The sequence below is a fragment of the Chenopodium album genome, chromosome 2 (genome assembly GCF_948465745.1).
Source record: "Chenopodium album chromosome 2, dcCheAlbu1.1, whole genome shotgun sequence".
NCBI lineage: Eukaryota > Viridiplantae > Streptophyta > Magnoliopsida > Caryophyllales > Amaranthaceae > Chenopodium > Chenopodium album.
Genome location: NC_137835.1, coordinates 62,243,171 through 62,267,556, shown reverse-complemented (window position 1 = coordinate 62,267,556; position 24,386 = coordinate 62,243,171). Strand labels below are relative to the sequence as shown.

The 24,386-nt window shown below is 35.0% G+C and overlaps 2 long non-coding RNA genes across 2 annotated transcripts; both read right to left on the bottom strand.

Moving 5' to 3' along the window:
* Positions 1-3,344: 3,344 nt before the first annotated feature.
* On the bottom strand, positions 3,345-5,326 carry LOC145586285 (uncharacterized). Its single transcript, XR_014100880.1, has 3 exons — positions 4,835-5,326; positions 4,221-4,329; positions 3,345-3,684 (listed from the first exon to the last, which is right to left on the bottom strand). It is a non-coding gene; the product is annotated as an uncharacterized LOC145586285 (long non-coding RNA).
* A 15,038-nt stretch (positions 5,327-20,364) lies between these two features.
* LOC145586277 (uncharacterized) lies at positions 20,365-22,168 on the bottom strand. The gene is made up of 3 exons (XR_014100876.1): positions 21,996-22,168; positions 21,052-21,485; positions 20,365-20,634 (listed from the first exon to the last, which is right to left on the bottom strand). It is a non-coding gene; the product is annotated as an uncharacterized LOC145586277 (long non-coding RNA).
* Positions 22,169-24,386: the final 2,218 nt, after the last annotated feature.

The following is a 24,386-nucleotide window of genomic DNA, read 5'->3' as shown; positions in this document are numbered from 1 at the left end:
TTAGTAGTATAACAATCTAAAAGACGATTATGGCTTCAAAATTTCTGATTCCTGATATGTCTAAGTTAAAACCTCTTGATGGAAAGAATTATAAATGTTGGGCTGTTAAGATGCGTTTTTATTTGGAGCAAATTGATTTTTCATATGTTCTTGATGATATTGTTGAACTTGTTGATGAGGATGATTTGTCTGAAATTAATGTTAAGTTTGCTAAGGATGATAGAACCTGTAAGGGCATGTTGTTGCATTATATGTCAAATAATTTGTTGGATATTTATATGGGTTTTTATCATGCTAAGGATATTTGGGATGCTTTAGAGAAAAAATATGGGACTGATGATGCTGGTACTAAACGCTATTGTGTTAGTAAGTGGTTGAGTTTTCAAGTTGTTGATGAAAAGCCTATTATTGATCAGATTCATGCTTATGAGAATGTGTGTATTAATATGGCTGCTGAAGGTATGTCTATTTGTGATATTACCCTTGCTATTACTTTGATTGAGAAACTCCCTCCCTCTTGGAAGGATTTTCATAACCAATTGATGCACAAAAAGAAAGACCTAACCTTAGAGGACCTTGTAGGACACTTCAAAATTGAGGAGGAAAACCGTATCAAAGACAAAGGCCCTTTTGTTTTTCCTTCCTCTTTTTCTGCCAAAGCCAATCTTGTTGAACCCAAACACAACAACCAGTCAAAAGCCAATAACAGTTCTCTTAAGCCTAAAGGGAAGGTTCAGAAGTACAAGTTTAAGGGTACCTGTGTTTCAGTGTGGTTTGATTGGTCACAAGGCTAAGGATTGCAGGGTTAAGAAGAAGAAGAATGGGCAAAGTCAAGCAAATCTTATTGAGGATTCTGACGTTATTGTTGTTGTTGTTTTAGAAGCTAACTTTACAGGTAATGCTGCTGAGTGGATTGTTGACACTGGAGCTACCAGACACATTTGCACCAACAAGGACATGTTCACTACCTGTTACAAGGTTGAAGGTGAAAATGTTTTCATGGGAAACGCAGCTTCTGCTTCCATCCAAGGCAAAGGGAAGATCGTTCTCACTCTCACTTCTGGAAAATTGCTTACTCTCACTAAGGTTTTGCATGTTCCAGAAATGCGTAGGAATTTAATTTCTGAAAGTTTGCTCATGAAAGCTGGACTGAACCTCTCTTTTGATTCTGATAGATTAGTTCTTACTCGCAATGGGGAATTTGTGGGGAAGGGCTTTTGTAATGGGGGGCTTTTTACTCTTGATGTTTAAATTGACACTATGAATAAGAATGCTAGTACTTTGTCTGCTTATATCGCTGAGTCTATTGATTTATGGCATGCTAGATTAGGCCACGTTAATATTGATTCAATTAAAAGGCTTAAAAACTTAAATTTGATTCCAAGTTTTTCTAACACTGATTTTTTGAAATGTCAAATTTATGTGGAAGCCAAATTTACAAAGAAGCCATTAAAATCAGTAGATAGAGAGACTGAAGTACTAGAACTTGTTCATAGTGACTTGGGTGATTTTCATAATCACGAAAGTAGAGGGGGTAAAAAGTATTACATTACTTTTGTTGATGATTGCTCATGTTTTTGCATGGTTTATCTTCTTAAGTCTAAGGACGAAGCTGAGGAAATGTTCCTCAAATATAAATTTGAAGTAGAAAACCAATTGGACAAAAAGACTAAGAGGGTTAGGGGTGACAGGGGTGGTGAGTACAGCCCTGGCACTCTTAAGGCATTTTGTGAGCAACTTGGCATTGTTCATGAGATAGCGGCTCCCTTTACACTCGAACAAACGGTATAGCTGAAAGAAAAAATAGAACTTTACAGAATATGATGAATTTTATGCTTATTAGGTCTAGGATTCCTATAAACATGTGGGGGAGGCCATTCTTTCTAATTGTTATGTTTTGAACAAGTTTCCTCACAAGAAGCTTGACAAGACTCTATACGAAATATGGAAGGGTCGAGCACCAAACCTGAAATACTTGAAAGTGTGGGGGTGCCTAGCAAAAGTAGGCATTGTAGGAGTTTATAGGTACTACGAAGTGGATAAACATGAATCATATTCATAAAAGTACCTAATCCCAAGAACACATGCATAATACACAAGACACAAAATCATACCTTTGAAGCGTGAATTCCACTTAGCCATTTGATTGACAAATCAGGGAGAGAATAGAGCCCCAAGCGTTGCTCCTCTACTTAGTCCACGAGCTTCGAACAAGCCGTCCACCAATACTAGATTGGTCGAGTGAAAGAGGAAAACCGCGATCACCACCTTTAATGGACTAACCGACCACCACAAACCACCACACTGGCGCCGAGGGAGAGAGAGAGAGCCGTGAGAGAGCCGTGAGAGAGAGGAGAGTTTGAGAGGGGTTGGTCTCGTGTCTACTAATTCGGGTTTGATCTCACTGATCAACTGAATTCAAGTTACTTACTACAAACCTTAGGCACCTAGTCTATTTATAATCACATTATAACTAGACTAGGGTTAGGAAGCCCAAAACCCTCAAACTCACTCCATATGGCCGGCCATACTAGAGGATGAGGCCCAACATGGGCCTTGTCCTCTCGTGCCCGTTATAGACCCTTTGTGTGACCTTATAGGATCCGTCCAATTAGGATTTGGGCTATTTTACTAGCCCAAAGATCGTTAGTACCTCTAGTTATGATAAAACGACGACCCAAATGTCCGAACTTAATTATCTCCATAATTTGATCCATTGATATATCTAGTAATTGCACATGACGAAGACATAAATTCTTCAATCTCCCACTTGTCTGAGACAAGTGTGCAATATTCAAATTCTTTTAAGTCAATATGTGTCGATTTGATAATTTAATTGTATCACATGACGCGATCATATTAATCTACACTAGTACAAAAACATTCATTTGCGTCGCTCATTTAGGGTGTATTTGCGTCGCTTCTATGAGCATCGCGAGCGGTTGCGTCGCAAATGACTTTTGAGTCATTTGCTTCGCTCATAGAAATGACGCAAATGAGTGTTATTTGCGTCGCTTGTTTACAAATGTGTGACGCAAATAAGAGTTATTTGTGTCACTCGTTTGTTAAAGGAGTGACGCAAATGAATTAACTAATGTTATAAAACAGAGTTATTTGCATCACTCCTTTGCTAAAAAAGTGATGCAAATGACTCAACTAATGTATAAAATAGAGTTATTTGCGTCACTTGTTTTATAAATGAGTGATGCAACTGATTGGTTTGAGGATTTATTCAACAGTGATGCAAATGATTTTTTTTTTTCAAATATATTAAAAGAACATTATTATACTTTTCCATCAAGATATTGTAATGTTATAATGTAAGAGAATTATATTATGATAAATTAATCAAATCACGTATACATTTCGACAGAGTTTCCTTTGTATTTTGGCCAACCCATAAATTTGGGAATGACGGCAATGTATACACTAATATCCTGTCAAAAAGTTTACACCTCAAAATTATTGGTATCATTAACCAACACAAGAACAAAGACAAACCCAAAATGTTGGTAACCCAATTACATTCATTTCAAGCCTAAGAACTAAACAAAAAAGTCTAACACATAAATGGAGTTAGCTAAGTTAAATTCTAAATTTCAACATTGCTCATAAAATCGTCTGACCAAATATCTTGAACCACATTTATCTCCTCCCCAGTATAAGATATTGTTCTAAAAATACCTGTTAACACAACACAAAACAAAAAAAATAATCATTTCAAGAGTGTAGCAAATCTAAAATATATTGAATTAGTAATGAAAAATGTGACAACACGTATAGATCCTCACTACTACGATGATGTTGAACTATTTCAAACGTATAGCACACGGCATAGTATCCATATCTCACATCCTCCCAATTTTTTTTATGACACTACACGCATCATAGCAACAAAGTCAGTTGACACTCATACAAATTATTTCAAAAAAGATGCAAACTTGGCATGAAAAATAAGAATACTAATCATTCTCACCATATTTTAAGGAAAAATACATCCCAGTTAAGAATTTATTTCACAAGCTCCATTGTTTTTATTTATCACTATACATGTAACAAAATACTCATTGTACCTTAGTCTTCAAGAACTTCATGTCATACACTTTCATAACCCAATACATGTATTGAAAGAATATCACTATAAAAACATCAAAGTATTTTTGTTACTATGTAATTAGAGTTAATATGTATATGTAACTATGTGAGAGAGAAACCTTTACCTTCTCCCCTGCAATTCACAAACACCTCAACAACAAAAAATCTCTCCGCAACAAATTGCCGCTGTACCAAGCCACACCACCGCCACTAACCACCAACCATCTGCTGTACCTGCACCAAGTATTTCACCACATGAAAATTAATTAACCAATGTTATCAAGCCTATGCTATATGTAAGTAATGTAACCCTAATTATATTCTATCTAACATTATATCTAGATACAAACACTCGATTAAACAAGAACAATTGCTCAAAATACCATGAAATTGTGATAAATTTAGTGAGATCAAGGTTTACATAAAACGATTTATTCAAAAACTCACTCACAAATTGAACCTCCATCTTCTTTTCAATGTCCTCCTCTTTCGCCCATCGAACTCAACAAAATAGAGCAAGCTAGAACTCCATCAACTTTTCAACCAACAACCTCAGCCACAAGCCACTCCACCCAATTACCCCACACCGCCGCACTCACCAATCACCACAAACCACCACCCATTTTCCTCGCATATATACTGCCGCAACGGCACCCAAACCTCCTCCACCACCAAGAACAATCCCTAAATTATATCTACTATGAAAATAGTGAAGAAATAAATTTATAAGAACTCATACCTTGGGTAAAATCGACTTCACAAATTCACCAAATGTAGAGTCTAAATGCAAGAGAACCGAGTCGTTATTGCTCAAATTTATTCAGTTTTTTGGGGGAAAAATTAATATCAGCTTTTCATTTGATTTTCAGTCGTTATTTGTTCGATTTAGGGTATTTTTTCTCGAACATCTGCAATTTTTATACAAATTCAAAATTTCGTGGGGGGTTTCGGGTTGATTTTTGCTCGAAAATGGAGGGTTTGGGCTTGGATTTGATGGGGGTTTTTATCTTAGTGGCCAAATTTGTTGATTTTAGGTCGAATTCCGGTAAGGTTGGTTGAATTTCCGGAGGTTTTGCACTTTTGCTGTTGAAATTTGGGGGTTTATTGTAGAATTTGCTAGGGTTTTGAAGTTCAAATAGCGGCAAGGTAGCTAGAGGTTTTTTTATACGGAGTACTTAAGGGGAAGAAGCGCTAAGTGGGTTAAATAGAGTAGTCATTTGCGTCACTCAATAAAGAATGAAGTGACGCAATTTACTCATGAAGTTATTTGCGTCACTCGTTAATAAATGAGCGACGCAAATAACATTATCATTTGTGTTGTTTCATTTTATGAAAGCGACACAAATATAAGTAAGCCGGAATATATCAGACATTTGCTTCGCTTTATAGCTATTGTCCGACGCAAATGACTTATATTGAAGCCAAAATATATTATTTGCGTCATTTGTTTTTGCGAGTGACGCAAATGAGGCGACGCAAATGAGCATTTTTCTACTAGTGCTACAAATCGTTTCTTGAAAACTGAGTTAGAATTACAAAACCAAATGATTACTGAGTAATGCATTTGAACGCGGCCACGTATTTTCTGAATTCTCCCTCTTCAAGCAACCATGACACATTCCCTAATTTAATAAGTAGACTCTATCCAATCTTGTGGCAACCAAGGCTCCCACTCAACTTTTGAAATAACTGGGAAACACACTTTATAATCTCCAGTTACGGGCAGACGTTTGAGTGTACCACAATCACAATATCCATTGAATGAAATTAATGTTCCACTCATGTCAAAAGAATCCACTAATATATCCGGAAGCTCTACACTTGAACTTCAAAGTAGGTCATAAGTTCGAGTAATGCATCATTCATGCATATCCAAGTGATTGACCGAGCATCACTATGCCCCTATAGCCCATAAAACTGCGCTATCCAATCAATCTTACATGCTAGTTCATTTATTGAAATCATTTATGTCCACTTTAATGATTTCGAACTAGGAACTTAAATAATATATGATTTTTGTTCACTTGTGGGGTTTCATTCACCAGGTCATCAATCTGATGAGCCCAACAATTCATAATTATTTTAGACATTTTATTTAATTTCCAAAACCATAATTAAATAAGAGAAATGAGATTTCTATTTTAAACATAATCCTGCAAATTGATGCATTCCTTATGTAACATGTTTTCTAAAAACATATACAACTTGAATTACATAACTTGCTTCAATCCAAGTCTTTGATATGACTCTCATATCTTAGTCATGGAAGGGGTTTAGTGATTTCTCACTCATAATAAAACTTTGCAGATCGCGACATCCCGCTTGTCATTGATCTCATAAATGAGGTGATATCTCATATCTACTTGTTTGGATTTGTGATGTGACCCTGAATCCTTTGGCAAAGGTATCCTTTTAGTCACAAGACAATTTTTTATTCAAACTTCCTCCTTAACTACTCTTACTGTAGCTACATGCATAGATTCTGACATTGGGTATTGTAGACACCCATTTGTGTCTCCCCAAAACCAAACCCAGTGATGAGTACCTTTCACGTCGAACCATAATCGAATGAAGCGAAAGTGTGGAAAGTCTAGTGTTGCGGATAAGTTTTAATTTCTTTTCTCTCCTCTCTGTTTTTGAAAACTTATTTTAAGAAAATAGCCAATCCAGTTTGGTTTGTCCATGATATGGGTCCAATAGTAGTGTAGTTGGATGGGGCTTGCAAAGACCTTTCCAACGATATATTATAAGCCCAATTCTGATGAATATTGAGGAAATTATGGCCAATTTACTAAACTGGGCCCAGTTTGAGCTTTATATACGGCCCAATGATCTAGGGGAGGGCCTAATATGATTTATCATTCCTAATGCAATTAGGAATGGTTTTAGTCTTCTAGATTCTTCTAGAAGGTTCTTTTCATTCCTAATTTAATTAGCATTGATAAATTGACTTTCGTTGACTTTTCAGAGTTTTAATCAAAATCAAATAGCATTTTTGAGGAAATTATATTATTTTATCCTCCAGTACGGTAAACTTATCGGATTTTCGAAAACGCGTTGGAATCAGGCTTGGCGCCTAACCCCAGGCCTTGGCGCCTGGAACCAGGCCTGGCGCTAGTGTTGGTGCCTGGCGCCAGCTAGCCATGGTTGGCGCCAGCCCTGTTTTCTGAGCGTTAGACTCTGTTTTGTTAATTTATCTTTTGGCTGATTTTCTCTATAAATATCGTATTAAAAACTCCGTTTTCATTCACCAATTATCATCATCTACATTCATTCACCAATTGTTTTCATTAATTATCAACAATCATTAATTCTTTAGCATTCTCTAAATCATTCATCTCTCTTCATCATTCAATTCTTTCTAACCTTTTTTTTCTCATACAAAATTCCGCATTCACAAGATCTAGAAACACCTAGCCATATTCGAAGTTGCCTTCCCCCTAGACGTGAAAGGTTTTAATTTCTGAGGGTTTGGTCCCAAATCTCTCTTTCAATTATTTAATTTAGTTGTTTTGTTTATTATTTTCCTTGAAGTTACTAACGTGTGTATTTTGTTATTAGAAAGAGGTACGAGGCATCAAAGTAAGTACTTTAATTGGTTTTAATTGATATTATGATGTAGAAATCATGTTTATATTGCTATCATGATATTCCTAGTATCATGTCTAGGGTATTTTTAATATTAAATATGATTCCTGCGATGCTTCCTATGTTCTTCCTAATATTTATGATTGTTAGTATCATGTTAGGGTTAAAGATTTGATTTTTATTGCTTAGTGTCATGCTAAGGTTTGTTATTAATCTTGCTAGTATCATGCCTAGGATCTTGCTATTATTATGCTTTAATATTAACATGAACATGATTATGATTATAATTGTTATGATTTATGATGATTATTATTATTATTATTTTTATGATTATATAATTATTATTCATGATATTGATTATTTCTTATGTTGCTTGATTTTTATTCTTTATTGCTTGATCACCTTTTATGCATGTTTAAAGGGAATTGGTACTTGTAATCACGCTTAATAAGATAATTAATAATCTTGTTAGGGTTAATTATGATTATAATTCAAGTGATCGCCAATAATAGTTTATTTGTGCATTAATATTCAACCAACATAGATTAAACAGGTTTAGGGTTAATCCTATTGATTGTATGTTAGTCAGAAAGCGCACATGAATACGATCAGAATAAAGTAGAGGCCTATTATTAGGGCAGGTTCAATCTCTTTTAGGTTGGATTTGTACCTTCATCCCCGAACCCTTATTTGGTTCTAGATCTTATGGAGTTGAAGATCTCTTGGATCGTTAAGGGGTGTAACCTTCACCTCGTGAACGGTTTACAAGTTCCTTAAAAAACTTGTTGGCGACTCTTTTGCTCTATCTTCTTCCCTTTTGGACGCCACCGTACTTTAGTGTATGATCACAGTGGGGTTCAAGCTAGTGGGATTTAAAGGCTTGAAATTATTCCCTACAGGTATGCAACAACATTCTTCTTTAAACTCTTTCAAGCTTATTGTCCTTCTTCATAAAGACATGAATATGCATCTAGATCAACATTTAGAGTCATCTTTCCTGTTTGGTAAACTTACACCTTTGACAACTTATTTACTTTTAACACCATTAGCTAGAAATATTCCTTTAGTCCTTCTCAAGTACTCAAGGATTTTCTCTTTGCAACTTTTAGTATGCTTGTTCTGAATTTAATTGAAAACTGCTACACATGCACAAGTCATATGTAATATCTTGCTTTGTACATATCATGGCATATATAATGGACCCTTTTGCAAAAGCATGAGGTACATTATCCATACAACTCAACTCTACTAGCTCTTGAAGGCATTGAGTTTTACTGAGTGTAATACCATGAAACATGGGAAGATATCATCTCTTAGAGTTTTGCTTCATGAACTTGTCAAAAACCTTATAAACATAAGTCTATTGATTCATTCCAATTATTCTTCAAGATTCACTTCATGGATCTTGATTCCCAATATGTACTCAACATCTCCTAAGTCTTTCATATAGAAACAACTTTCTAATCACTGCTTGACTGATTCAAGCATTGATATGTCATTTCATGGGAACTGTATGTCATCTACATACATGACTAAGAAGACCAATTGGTCCCACTTAACTTCTTTTCTCTACAAGATTCCTTTTCGCTCTTTGAGGAAATCAAACTGTTTTGATTGCCTAATCGAAACGAATGTTCCAACTCCCTGATGCTTACTTCAATCCATTAAATGAATTTCTGAAGTTTGAAAAACTTTATGTGAATTCTGGATTTCAAAATTCTTAGGTTGTATCATATACATATCCTCCATCAAGAACATTTCAAGAAGGTGATTTTGATCTCCATTGCTAAACTTCGTAATCGAAATTAGCAATCACTAGAAGAATCCGAATAGGCTCACACAACTAATAGGTTTGACTCTATTTGTAAGACTATCATGGACTAACACATCTTTACAGACATAGAGTCCATATTGGATTTCTTGGCCTTAAGCCACTTACTGAGTTGACACTTATCCAAAGCTTAATTGTAGGCATGGATTCCAACCATTCCAATAGGAAAATTTAAGAACCCACCTTTTTCTCAGAATTTTAACAAATTGTTTGTTTTGATCCCAAGTAACCTACAATAGGTATGAGCAACAATAGAATCATTCTCTTCAACTCTTTGAAGTCTTTCATTCAAGTGGGACGACAGAATCCTTGCTAGTGGAATTAGCTTGCTTCAACACATGGTTTATCAAATTAGCTGATTTCATATGCCTTCATCTCTGATGTAGTGTTATCCACATCCATTTGTTGCTCGTCTCAAACTCATCGATATATAACTTTACTACAATAGGTATGAGCAACAATATAATCATTCTCTTCAACTCTTTGAACTCTTTCATTGTTGGTGGTAAAGAATTACTGTCATCATTGTTACGGCTACCCATCTATGTCAAAATAAGGCAAAGTTTAATAATTATGTTTAATTTAAATGTACCATAAACGATTTATATAGGTAACTTTAAAGCACTTTATTCAATATTAATTGATCCCAATTGAACTATAAGTAATTCCAAGATCCTTTATTTGTGTAATAGTTGACCGGACTGAGGCCCTACCATCAAGCATAACATTTTCAAGGTGAGTAAACTCTTTACTGATTACAACTCTTGTAACTCTTGGTTGAATAATTAACCATCACATGCTTAATTATTACCCTTTGCTTCAAGGTCCTAAACGCTTTAGGTAACCTTGTTGAGCATAACCAATTAAATATGTAGAACGTGATCCACCCCAAATTACCTAAAATAACAAGTGACATTCTGCTGAGGCCGACCCATCATTCACTATTAAAGGATTGTTGGGTATCTAATTGGAAAAGCAATCTCAATATTACTGGGACCTAGATTCATTTATGTTGTGATTTATTTAGTGAACTCTAGCGCATCATCAATCAACATAAATAAAATCTAACATGCATAATCTACTAATGCAATAAAACATGAAATAGTATGGCCCCTTAGTCCTAAGAAAACTAGAAATGAAAAGCATCCACTTGAATCATCATGGATCTCCATCCACCTTGCTCCTTTGGGCCTTCACTTCATGGGCTTCTTTGGACTAACACAATTTAAGTAACTAATCTATTTACTTTAAATAAAAGTTACAAACATACTTAACGGTACACAGATCGTATTTAGATTACAAAAATACATCACAATGCGCAGATCGTATTTTAGAATCTATGGGCCATACTAGTCTATATACAGCAACATAATATCATATATTATAAAAGTGCCATATAATAAATAACTCAACATGCTTGTCTAAACTACAACATCGAATGTTCATAATTAAGGCAACACATTTCCTAAAATATCTCATATTCTAATCATACTTAGATAATATCATATATTATTCATGACCAATCATAAAATATCATATATTTTAATTTAGGCATAAGATAGAATCAAATCTTATTTTAATCTAGAAAGATAAATCATATTTAATCTTTCATGATTATCCTAACAACTTTAGGAGATTCTATCCTAATTATTAGCCAATTAAGTAATTTTAAAATCAATTATATCCTAATCTAATCATGGGATAATCAAATTATTTAACTCAATGATTATCCTTTTCGAATATGCTCAGAATATCCGAATCAATCTTATCCAAAATTAACAACTTTAATTATGGATAATTACCAATTTAAGAACTTTAAATATGGATAATATAAAATATAACAACTTTTGAATGTTTGATTTTATACTAAAACAAAAGGTTTTATCCAAATAAAATCGATTTTATCTTTCAAAATATTTATTTTATCCCAAAATAAATCATATTTATCTTGAAATATTTTTCAAAAACATATTTTTTTTTTGAAAAACCGTGACTGCACGGTTGCTGGCCACCGTGGTTGGCTAGCCGAGGCTAGCCACGGTGGTTGGATGCTTTGCAGCAGAAGCAGCCACGGTAGCTGCATGTAACGCTTGCACAGTTGCTGCTTCAGCTACCCTGGATCGCCGCCCTCCCTTCCCCTCCCTCTTGGACCACCATCTGGTCGACAGCCGCCGTGGCTGCGCCACCCGGACGCGGCTGCTGGCCTCAAATTTTTTTTTGTTTTTGGTTTTCAATTTAATTAAAATAACTTTTATTAAAATTAAATCAAATCAGTCAAAAAATAAAAATTAAATCAACATTTAATTTAAAATTAGGGTTCATCATAAAATTAATCCCAATTTAATTCTAACTCTTAAAATTAAATCGATGATCATACACAAAATATTTTTATGCATAAATCAATCCGATTAAAATTATGAAATATAAAAAAAAATTCGAATTAAATCAAAATCAAAAACAAAAATCACATTTTAGGGCTAGGAATTTTTGAAATAATTCAAAATTAGTGTTAAGGTTTTCGAAAATCCGAAACTAGGGTTTTAGGGTTTGAAATTTTCGAATAATATAGGGCTTAATTCGGTCCTCTTCATGGCTATTTTGAGCATAATTAAATCACATTTAACTAATTCCAAAAGTTTAATCACATAAAATATAACAATTGAACCATAATTAAATTAGTTTCTCCCTCTTAATTAATTATAAAACTAACATGGACATCAAATAATAGTATTGTTATGATAAAAAACGTTCATGCAAGAGGCTAACTGATACCATTGTAGGAGTTTATAGGTACTACGCAGCGGAAAAACATGAATTATATTCATAAAAGTACCTAACCCCAAGAACACATGCATAACACACAAGACACATAATCATACCTTTAAAGCATGAATTCCATGTAGCTATTTGATTGACAAATCAGGGAGAGAATAGAGCCCCAAGCGTTGCTCCTCTACTTAGTCCACGAGCTTAGAACGAGCCATCCACCAATACTAGATTGGTCGAGTGAAAGAGGAAAACTGCGATCACGGCCTTTAATGGACTAACCGACCACCACGATCCACCACCACCACGAACCACCACACTGGCGCCGAGGGAGAGAGAGCCGTGAGAGAGAGGAGAGTTTGAAAGGGGTTGGTCTGGTGTTTGGTAATTCGGGTTTGATCTCACTGATCAACTGAATTCAAGTACTGCAAACCTTAGGCACCTAGTCTATTTATAATCACATTATAACTAGACTAGGGTTAGGAAGCCCAAAATTCTCAAACTCACTCCATATAGCCGGCCATACTAGAGGATGAGGCCCATCATGGGCCTTGCCCTCTCGTGCCCGATCTAGACCCTTTGTGTGACCTTATAGGATCCATCCGATTGGGATTTGGGCTATTTTACTAGCCCAAAGATCGTTAGTACCTCTAGTTATGATAAAACGATGACCCAAATGTCCGAACTTAATTATCTCCATAATTTGATCCATTGATATATCTAGTAATTGCAGACGACGAAGACATAAATCCTTCAGGCATACCCAGTTTCAAGAGGGATAAAAATTGGTCCTAAAACTGTTGATGATATTTTTATTGGCTATGTGTAGACACCTAAAAATGTCTCCCCAAAACCATACCCGATGATGAACAACCTTTCACCGCCATTATTGGTCGGGTTGAGTATTTAATCTTGGAGTGCTTAAATCCATATTTCCATTTCATAAAACAACCCAACTCCTATCCCATTTCTCCAAACCATAACTTATTTTCCTCTTTTCGTGCTTTTAAACCCAAAATAATTCATCTCGTGTCCTTTTTACAAAAACGTTTAGTCCATTTTATTTTGGTCTATAATCTAGGTCCAATGATTGAATATTTGGATGGGGTTTGAAAAGAGATTTCCAATGATATATTATAAGCCCAAATCCGAGTTATATCGAATAAGTTATGGCCAAAATACTAAATTGAGCCCAAACCGAACCTAAGCCCATCTTACCTACGACCCAATGATCATGTGGAGGGTGCAAATTATTTAATCCCATTCTTAAATCAATTAGATTAATTGGAAGCTTCTATAAGTTTCTAAAAGATATTAATTATCCTTTTTGAAAAGATAAGATTAAAGAATTTAAAATTGAATAAAACTTTTCTCTTTGAAAGTTCTAATTCTATTCAAATTGAAAGACGTTCAAAGATAGACAGATATTATTTTCGTGCCTCATAGTTTTTATCCAAATATTATATGGTTGAATATCCCTTGAAATTATCTTTCCAATGATATATTATAATATCAATTCCGAGCTATAACGGAAAAGATATGATTAAAATATCAAACTCTATCCAAAACTGACACCGTCTCACTATTTCGGCCATATCTTTTATTCTACAAAATATTTAAATCTTATTCTAATTGGGGTAGAAATTAGACTTCAAGATATTTCCAAAGATATCTTATTTATCTTATTCTGATTTCTGGATCAAAAGATATGATAAAAACAAAAACCACAAAACTGCAGTCTATCGAGTTTTATTCCGATTTAATTCGGATATTATCTTGTTTTTTCGACCCTTCTTTTTTCTCTATAAATAAAGGTCATATCTCCCCTTTTTTTCAATCATCAACAATCTTGATCATATAATAATTCTCTCTTCTCCCTCTTTAGGCTAAACACTAGCCTCCCTATTCTTCCATAATATTTCCCCTAAGCATTCCAAGGAGTCCATACAATACCTGAAGTTCTATACTTAAACCAAGGCATGAAAGTGATAATTAACTGAGGGTTTGGACCAAATCAAATATAAATTTGTTTAATTTAATTATAATTTGCTTTATATTTTTTATTGAAGTTACTAACAATTTATTCATGATGTAGAAATTTTAAGGAAAGCGCGAGATGTGAGTAATTAATTAATTTAATTACTTATTTTATTTTAATATTGCTAGTATCATGATTAGGTTATTTTATATTTGATTTAACTAATGCTATTATTGTTAAGTTGCTTCCAATATTAATGTTTATTCTATTGTTATTATGATCACCATATTGCATGTTTAAAGGGAATATGTAACTGAAAATCACGCCTATTAAGATAATTTGAACAACCGGTTTAGGTTCCTTTTTAATCTTGTTATTAATTAAAGTGATCACTAATATTTTAGAATTATATGTTGCATTAATATTCAATCAATTTATCTTAATAATAATTTGGAGCAAATTGAATATTTTATTCGTATGCCTTTGAGATCGCAGGACTCACTTTTCACTATAAGAATCAAATAGAGGCCAATACGGGCGAATGTGACTCCATGACTCACTTCGTACCATCATCCTCGATCCTCCTTTCGTGGTTCCGAACCATATGGAGTTAGTAATCTCATGGATTATGAATGGGGTGTAACCTTCACGGGTCAATCGTTGTTGCCTTTTGTTGTCCCTTTTATCGTGGTTGCCTTAAATGATCCGTGAACGGTTTACAATTTCCTTAAAACTTGTTGGCGGCTCCCTACTTTGCTTTGTCCCTAATCGTATATGTCAATTCCCACTTCCTATGAGTGCCAAGCATATTCACAACATGCTTTAACGTAGGCGCACTTCAAACGACGCCTACACTTTGCTTATCAAAGTGCAGCTTATCGTTTCTTTGTCAAAGGTACTAACAACTCTTATGCAGGTGGCCATATCATTGAGGCTAGAGATGGTGAACTTTTTGAGAACATTTTTCCTTGGAAAATATCTCCCTCTAATGATAGTGAATTACTTGCTAGTAGTTCTGTTAGTTTACCTATTGCTAATGCTCCTATTACTAACAATGATTATGTTTTGGAGCCAAGGAGAAGCAAAAGGGCATGAAAGGAAAACAGTTTTGGTCCTGATTTTATTACTTCTCATTTATATGAATCTTCCTTAATTGATGATGATTTTGTGCATGTATTTGTTTTAGAAGATGATCCAGGGACCTATGATGAGGCAATGAGATCAGTTGATGCCTTTTTTTTGGAAAGAAGCAATTGATAGTGAATTACAATTAATTCTCAGTAATAACACTTGGGAATTGGTTGAACTTCCTAGAGGTTGTAAGCCCATTACTTGTAAATGGATCTTTCGGAAAAAATTAAAGGCCGATGGATCCATAGACAAGTATAAGGCAAGAATAGTGGTAAGGGGTTTTACACAAAAGTTTGGCATTAATTATTTTGATACTTACTCCCCTATTACTAAAATTGCAACCATTAGGACTTTAATTGCTCTTGCTTGCAGTTTTGATCTTGTTCAACATCAAATGGATGTTAAAAATGCATTTTTGAATGGTGATTTGGATGAGGAGATTTATCTGGTCTACACTGAAGGGTTTGCTGTTCTAGGCCAAGAGAACAAGGTTTGTAAGTTAGTAAGTCATTGTATGGGCTTAAGTAAGCTCCAAAGCAATGGCATGACAAATTTGATAAGACTATGTCTGGTAATGTTTTTCATGTTAATGAAGGTGACTCTTGTGTTTATTCTAAGCATGATAGTCATGGTTGTGTAATTATTTGTCTTTATGTGGATGATATGTTGATTTTTGGGACTGACTTGGATCGAGTAAATGAGACAAAACAGTTTTTGAGTTCGAATTTTGAAATGAAGACATGGGAAAGGCAGATGTGATTTTGGGAGTAAAAATCAAAAGGACTCCAAAAGGCATCTATCTTAATCTGTCACACTATGTTGAAAAATTTCTTAAAAATTTTGACTCATTTAATGTTGATCCAATTAAGACTCCATATGACCCAAGTTTCCACCTAAAGAAAAATAATGGTGATCTAGTTAATCAGTCTGAGTATGCTAGAATTATTGGTAGTGTTATGTTTTTAATGAACTACAACTAGACCTAACATTGCTTATTATGTTAGCAGGTTGAGCAGGTACACTCATAACCCAAGCAATGATCATTGGATTGCTCTAAGGAGGTTGCTTAGGTACCTTAAGGGTACTTCAGATTGGGGTTTGCACTACGCCAAATTTCCTGGAGTTTTGGAGGGTTTTTTTGATGCCAACTGGGTACCCGATAATGATGAAGTTAACTCCACTAGTGACTATGTCTTCACCCTTGGGGGTGGAGCCATATCCTGGAAATCTTGTAAGCAATCTTGTACTGCTATGTCTTCTATGGAATCTGAGTTTATTGCTCGTGAATTTGTAGGTCATGAGGCAGAATGGTTGAGGAACATGCTTGCAGATATCCCACTGTGGGGGAAGCCAGCTCTTTCTGTTGCACTTCATTGTTATTCGCAAGCTGCAATTGCTGTTGCACACAACCATGCCTACAATGGGAAGAAGAGACATATCTGTCTGAGGCATAAAGCCGTCAGAAATTTGTTGTCTGAAGGGGTGATATAACTTGACTATGCTAAGTCCGAAAAGAACATTGTAGATCCGTTAACAAAAGGCCTATGTAAAAAATTAGTTTTGGAAACATCGGAAGAGATGGGGCTAAAGCCCGTTGTATGAATTGTGAAATAGTGAACTCCTACTCACCATGAGTTCAAAGGGGAACATTATGTAATAATTCGGAAGCACATTTTTATTTTATTTGTCCATCTCTATATGTTTGTTTATGCTTAGCTACAAATGAGAAGGAGGTTGAGCAACGGCTCTTAATGAATCCATATCCATATTTTTTGAGGTGTGTTGTAGCTCACACTTGATGGAGTTAACCTACTTAAGTGTGGAAGTGTGGTCGCTTCCTATGAGTATTTCGTGGGCTTATACTCTAGAGAACCTATGAGCATCCAGGCTGGATGTATGGCCAGTATAATGCGTCATCTTTATTCGCGAAATTTCATAATATTATACATGTTCAATTATGTGGCTCAAAGTGACGGGTCCCTAACTCCCTATTGAGTTCAAGACGAAAATCACTTGGTAGGTGAGGGATCATATCTTGATGCCCACTATGTGTTAATTCAAGTCGCGAGACATTGACACTTATGCAATTGTTTTATTTTGCCTGGAATTCATTTTTCCTTCCTTTCTTTTTCATATCATCGAACCTGTGGGAGATTGTTGGAAGTTCTTGATATAAAACAAGAGAGTAGGGGAAAATCAAGAGAGAGAAAAACAAATGAAAGGGGAGAAGTCCTACATTGGTTGGGGGGAAAGGTTTTGCCTTGTTTTTATATTGTAGTTCCTTAACACTACTTAGTTAGGTGAGTGGAGGTATGTGTTACTCCACACACACATGCGCGCACGCCGAGCTGAGTCGGGTCGGGCTTAGGCCTCGGGACTTGGGGTCTTGGGGAATGCGATGCGTTGGCGTAGGTCCTTGTTATCTTTTTGGAGAAATTTTATTTCCTTTCTTTGTTAGAAAAAATATATATATATTTTTTTTTTTTACTGTTGGGATCACGGAATTAAATCAACTATTAATCCCTTGATTACAGCTAACTGATTCAATTCCTTAATTACTGCTTGACTGGCTAAATAAATCTGGTCACTTTCTTAGCCACATTCTTCCCACGTTTTATGCTATCCATTTTCCCCCTTTTGCCTATATATACTCAGTGGTTTTCTCAACCAAAACATACAACAATTCGTACCTTTCTCTCTTCTCTCAAATACTAAACACTGTTCTTGTTTTCTGGGCAAGTATTATGAATTCCAGTCGGGTTTGTGAGTGCACATAAACTCCGGCGCCGTGCTTATCCTTGAGGGCGACCGCTTCTAGTCTACTACAGCGGGAGGTAGCGCGGATTCGTCTTTTAGGTCAATGGTTCTCCTCGACGAGGCTATTGTCAGTTTGGTTCACGCATCAAGAGATAAGTAATTTTTGTTTTATTGCTTAGTAGTATAACATAATAATCCATACTTTTGATTATTCACCATCACTCCCAACTTTGCCTCCCATTAATTTCTATTGCACCCAACTTACCTGCAACCGGTTAATCCGATCAACATGTGTGCATTAGATTTTTTGTACAAGTGTCACTACGTGAATGGTAAAAAAAAAAAATAATAACACCTAGCTAACTAAAACGGCAGCCACCGTTAATGGCAGTCGGATTCGGGGAGGATAAAGGAAGAGAGGCCGGATTCGCGGCCGAAACGAAGGAGAAGAGGGCATAAATGGCGGGGAGGGGAAACGGCAGTAATGGAAACGACGGGGAGGGGTATTCGGGGGTGGGGGAAGGGAATGGGTGAGTTTCGAGGGAAGGTGGAGGGTTAGGCGGCGGTTTCTGGGAGCGTGGGAGGGGTTTTTTGGGGTGGGGGAAGGGAAGGGATGGGTTTCGAGGAAGGGGGTGGCAGGGCGGCGGTTTCCGACAGCAGGGGAGGGGTTTTCGGGGATAGGGCTGATTTTCTAGCGGGGGCAGGGGTGGGGGTGGGGTTGTGGTGGTGGCTGCTGGGCATGGGTGGTTTGTGGGTTTTTTTTTATTTTTAAAATTAAGCCAATCATACCTTGGCACGTGTCTAGGTAACCTACTACATTAAGTTAGATGATCATTTAGGTGCAATAGAAATTAATACCCCTAAAGTTGGGAGTGATGGTGAATAATCCAAAGTAGGGATTATTATAGGCGGACGAGGAAAAGTTTAGATTAATGAGAGCAGTTTTTTTAAACTAAAAACCATATCAAACCAAATCGAATTATTAATTCGGTTTAGATATTTTTAAAAATTTTGGTGTGGTTTGGATTGAGAATTTTGAAATTTCGGTTTTTCGGTCTAAAGTCGACTCGGGCTTCTCAAAACCGAAAACTGAATTCAAACCAAATATGCTTGAGATATATGTGTAGCCTGCTTTGATTACAAGTTAGGCTCAATTTATAGCCACCAGCCTTGGTGTCACGGTCCAGGAGTTTGGGCCCTGAAACATGCGGTGCACTCTAGCCTTTTGGTGGCACGAACGCTAGCCTTGAGTGGAAGAGGGTCTTGTGAGCACGAAGCAACACATGCGAACAATAGAATCTTAGGAGCACTCGCGTCTATTTGGGCGACGGAGTGCGGGTGGTTGGGGCTTATGACGACCGGTAGTTCAAGGCGAGCACAAGTGGGTCCGATCCACGAGTCCTTAGTGAATCAAGTTGGTTTGGAGGGGAGCTAATATGCAAGTAAGACATAATATCTATAAAGGTCAACAACAAACAAGCATAAAAACAAGGCAACACTTGGTAGAAGGCTTAAAATTTCATTCAATCATTCACCCTCTTAAGAGATTTAATTTGATCACAAGGAGAATCATTAGTGAACATTGCACTAATAGTAACACAACAGTGGGACCTTAGGCCTAGAAAACACAAAGTAAACTCTAAGAAAGCATCTAAAGGTAAACTAATACATCAAAAGGAATTGGATTCTAACATCCTCCTCTACTCAAGTTGTCGACGACCTCGTCGACTTATAAGAGTTACAATCAAAATTAGAAAATCCTAATCACTACTACAAAACCCTTGCTTTTACCACACTTTTTCCGTGTTTTTTCGACACATAAAAGCGTCGAAAAATTTAGAACCGACGCTTTACTAAAGTATCGGAATTTCACCCGTCGAGATTTTTCAACGCTTTAATTTGTCAATAATACCGACACTTTAATGTATCGGCAGTACCTATGCATTAAAGAATCGGAAAACAACATAGCGACACTTTTAGTGTCGATAAATTTTGGAGGAAAATTCCAAATATATTTCCCTCATTTTTTTTTGTCACTTTAAAGTGTTGATAATTTCCAGACATATGGCGCTAATTTTTATGACATTTTGAAGTGTCGGAAAGTTTCCTTTGCATGTCTAGTCAAGAACTATATGTTGAGAGATCATCACCTTGTAATAAAATAAATAAATGATAATAATTATTTGTCACATGCATTTTGCTTAAAATAATAATAATATAATATAGAATAATAATATTATAAAATCATCAAAAGTAGCATTACATCCAAAAGTCATCCAAAGTACCATTATATCCAAAGGTAAAATATACGTAATTGAGATTTAGTAAAAGTCTAAACAAAAACTAATTTTGTTTCATCTCTATCTATTTATACAATAGCCAACAACAATTAGATGAACAAAATATGTGCTAGTATTTTTCCATGTTAGCCAAGTCAATCATCAGAGTCTTCCTCATCGCCAATATCTTCATTTGAAGCCCCGCCATTCTATAAAAAAAAAAAACGCAAATAATTTTTGTAAATAAACAAAAAAAAAAAAGGGACAAACTTCCATATACATATAAATCACTTTTGTAGCAGCCACCTGAGCTGTTAAAAAAAAATCTATTGAATTCTATAATAAAGTGGAACAAAGCATGTGAATAACCATTGACTTGACATGAAAGACTAAAAAAGAACAGTCCCTAAATGTCAACTTATAACCCGTAAAAGAAGAGATGGGGAAAGCTTAAACAAATGTCTTCAATTCGTGTGATATAAACAGAGTATGGGAGGGCTAGGAACAATTGGCCTGCTAGGTCCAAGGAAGGGAGGATGGAAGAAAGCAGCATTGCCAAATATTGATTGGTCATGAGCATGTAAAAGAATTAATTATATAAAATCAATAACAAGAAATTCACTGACCTGAGCACTTATCGAGCATAATGCTGAGCAAGTAGCATCTAATATTTCATTTGAGATATTACCACTTCGCGCGGCACCTAACATCATCTCATAAGGAGTTTTGTGGTATGCTTCTTATACATTGCAAACTCAACTTTCAGATTTTAATCTTCATTGTTTCCATTATCAGTCGTCACCCCTCTTTTCCGCAATAATGCATGTACTCCAAACACATAATTTCGCTTCACACCAATTCCATGAACTATCGGTCTCTAGTTGGTTTTATCCTTTTCATACATCAATTCACTGAAGATTTCATTCTCTATCTCTACTTGAGGCATTGATGATGATGATTTTGTAATAGTTGACTCTATCTTGGATTTTGCTGTATTCTACATGAAAGCAAGCGATGATGAATTTGTAATAGCTGACTCTATCTTGGATTTTTCTGTATTCTACATAAAAGCATTATAATAGTAATAACGTTAGATAATTAAAGGTAGGGCTGGCAAACAGGTCGGGTTGGGTCGGGTTCAGGTTGACCTGTTTACTTAAACAGTTAAGAAAATTCAACCCGGACCCGGTTTTAAGCGGGTTGACCTGAGCCCGACCCGTCTTAACCTGTAGGCTAACTTTATCAAAATACCAAATGTCAAATGCAGACTTAGCATCGCATAATCAAATGAAAAAATCAAACAAAATCACTTAATCACACTCATAAACTCATGAAAAACAGTTGTATAAACAAGTAATCTCACTCATAATTAGACGGTAAAAAAAATCACATGCACAAAACACACTCATAACAAACGAGCTTAAATCAGATTAAAAAAGTGAATTGAAGAAATTAAATCGCTAACAAGTAAACACATAAAAACAAATGAATGTTGAGATGAAATTGAAGAACTAAAATGCATAAAAAATAGAACAATTAAGTAAAGAGAATTAATTAGCAAGCAAATTACCTTTGACAATGTTGAGATGAAAATTCAGGAGCTTTAATCAACAATTTTCATGGAAAAAATATGAAAACAAGACTACAAGAGAGAAGAGAGATGAAAGAGAGAGAGAGAGAGGAGAGAGAAACAGAATGAGTTAAAGACGGGAATTGGGGAAGCGGCGTGAATAAAGAACAGAGCTTAGGGTTTTCATTTTGTGGTTAGATGATTTGGGCTTAGCCCATATTTAAAAGTTAGGGTGTAAAATAACTAAAATTAGGGTTGGTAAACAGGTTTAGGTGGGTTGGGTTCGGGTTGACCCGACCTGAAACCAACCCAATTAATTAAATGGGTTTAGGCGGGTTGGTTTCGGGTTTGGATTTCCAACCTGAACCCGACCTATTTAACTTCAGGTTAGGTTCGGGTTGACCCAATTACATAAACGGGTTGAAAATCTCTTTTAAAACCCATTTATTTAAGGTTGGGTTCGGGTCAGAATGTCGGGTCGGGTCAGCTTTTGCCAGCCCTAATTAAAGGTGTAGAATAAAATATGTTACGAAGGAATACAATGAATTCTGCAGTGTTTGTGTTGTTTGGATAAGATCCATCCTTTGGTTTGTGAGTTTTATCAAAAAACTCAAAAGCACCGGTCTCCCTTCCATGCTCAACCTCCTACCATATTATAATTTTCAATTAGTGTTTGTAAGATCACATATAACATATAAAGACAAGATTTAAGCATATGTATCATCAGGGTCGTTTCTGAGATTTCGGAGGCCCGGGGCGAAAAAAATTTTTGGGGCCCTATATAGTAACTTAATTTTTAAAAGAAATATATTAATTTTTTATTGCTTTTGAACAAATAATCTAATTTTACATGTTGTAGTACTAAAAGTATAGTAATAACCAATTTTGTAAAAAATTTAAGTGTTGTAAAATACATAATATCTATTATTGCAAACAACTTTATGTAGATACACATGCCTCATCTACCAAAAATAAAATAACATTAAGTACCTCTCCCATAAATGAATTGATCGCTAACTTCTTCATGATCCAATATCTTAGTATTCTTACTACTTTCTATAACCAAAATAAATTGTGATACAAACAATTTAAAATGATAGAGCGAAAAATTATAATTATATTTTTCTTCGGTATTTAAATGATGAATTATTAAATGAAAAATATATGAAAAGAAGTAGTTTTGAAATATGAATTTAATTACCTTATAAACTCAAATGTTTATAAAATATATTTTGTAGTTCATATCCAATTTTAGTAGGTCTTTGGTAGTATAAGTTAGGTCTATGTCTATTTCATAAGACAAGAAGAAAAAATGTGCTCCTGTCAATAAAATGAAGAATAAATAAAATTAAAACTTAAGTATATACATTTTTTTATGGTTTATAATGAATTAATGATACGAGGTTGGTTTGATATTAAACAACAAAAATAACTAGAGTATGTAATGAGGGAAAAGGGTTATTTTAAAAAAAAAAAAAAAAAAAAAAAAAGGAAAAAAATACAAGTATTGAGTTTCGAACCCTTGAGCTGCCAAGTTGCATGCAGGTTATTCAACCACCAGGCCACAAAAGAAATCACAAAGATATATATATATATATATATATATATATATATATATATATATATATATATATGTATATATATATATATATGTATATATATATATATATGTATATATATATATATATGTATATATACATATATATATACATATATATACATATATATACATATATATATACATATATATATATATATACATATATATATATATCATACATTCATACTCTTATTGAATTAAAACCTAAAAATTGGGGCCTCTCAATTCGTGGGCCCTGGGCAGGTGCCCCGGTTACCCTAGGTCAGCTACGGCCCTGTGTATCATACAAATTAATCTATTGAATTAGCAAAGCTTGTAGCACCGTTTGTGTGAAAATGACCCAAAGAAGCACGAGCTTCTCTTCCAATTTTAGCATATTTTTGACATTATCATAACAAACATAGATTTATTTTGTTAAATCAAAAGCCATTCATGATACCTTTCGAATTGGTTGGTAGTATATGTTACCTCAAATCTAACACCAGTTTCAATAAACAATACTTCATGTGGCTGTATAAACCCACTCGATAATTGCACATTTCCTTCATAATCTAAAAAAGAAAAAAAAGATGGCAGCAAAAACACTAGGATAACAACATCTGAAAAAAAAAATGGCAGCAAATATAGCAGCAACAACAATATAGTGACAAAACAACCTGATATAGCACCAGAAACATCATTTTATATTTTTCCGACAGAATATTCCGTTGGAAACAGTAAGAATTCCGATAGAATTTTTTCCGTCGAAAAATTGTGAGGGACAAATTCTGTCGCTATTTTACAACGGCTGT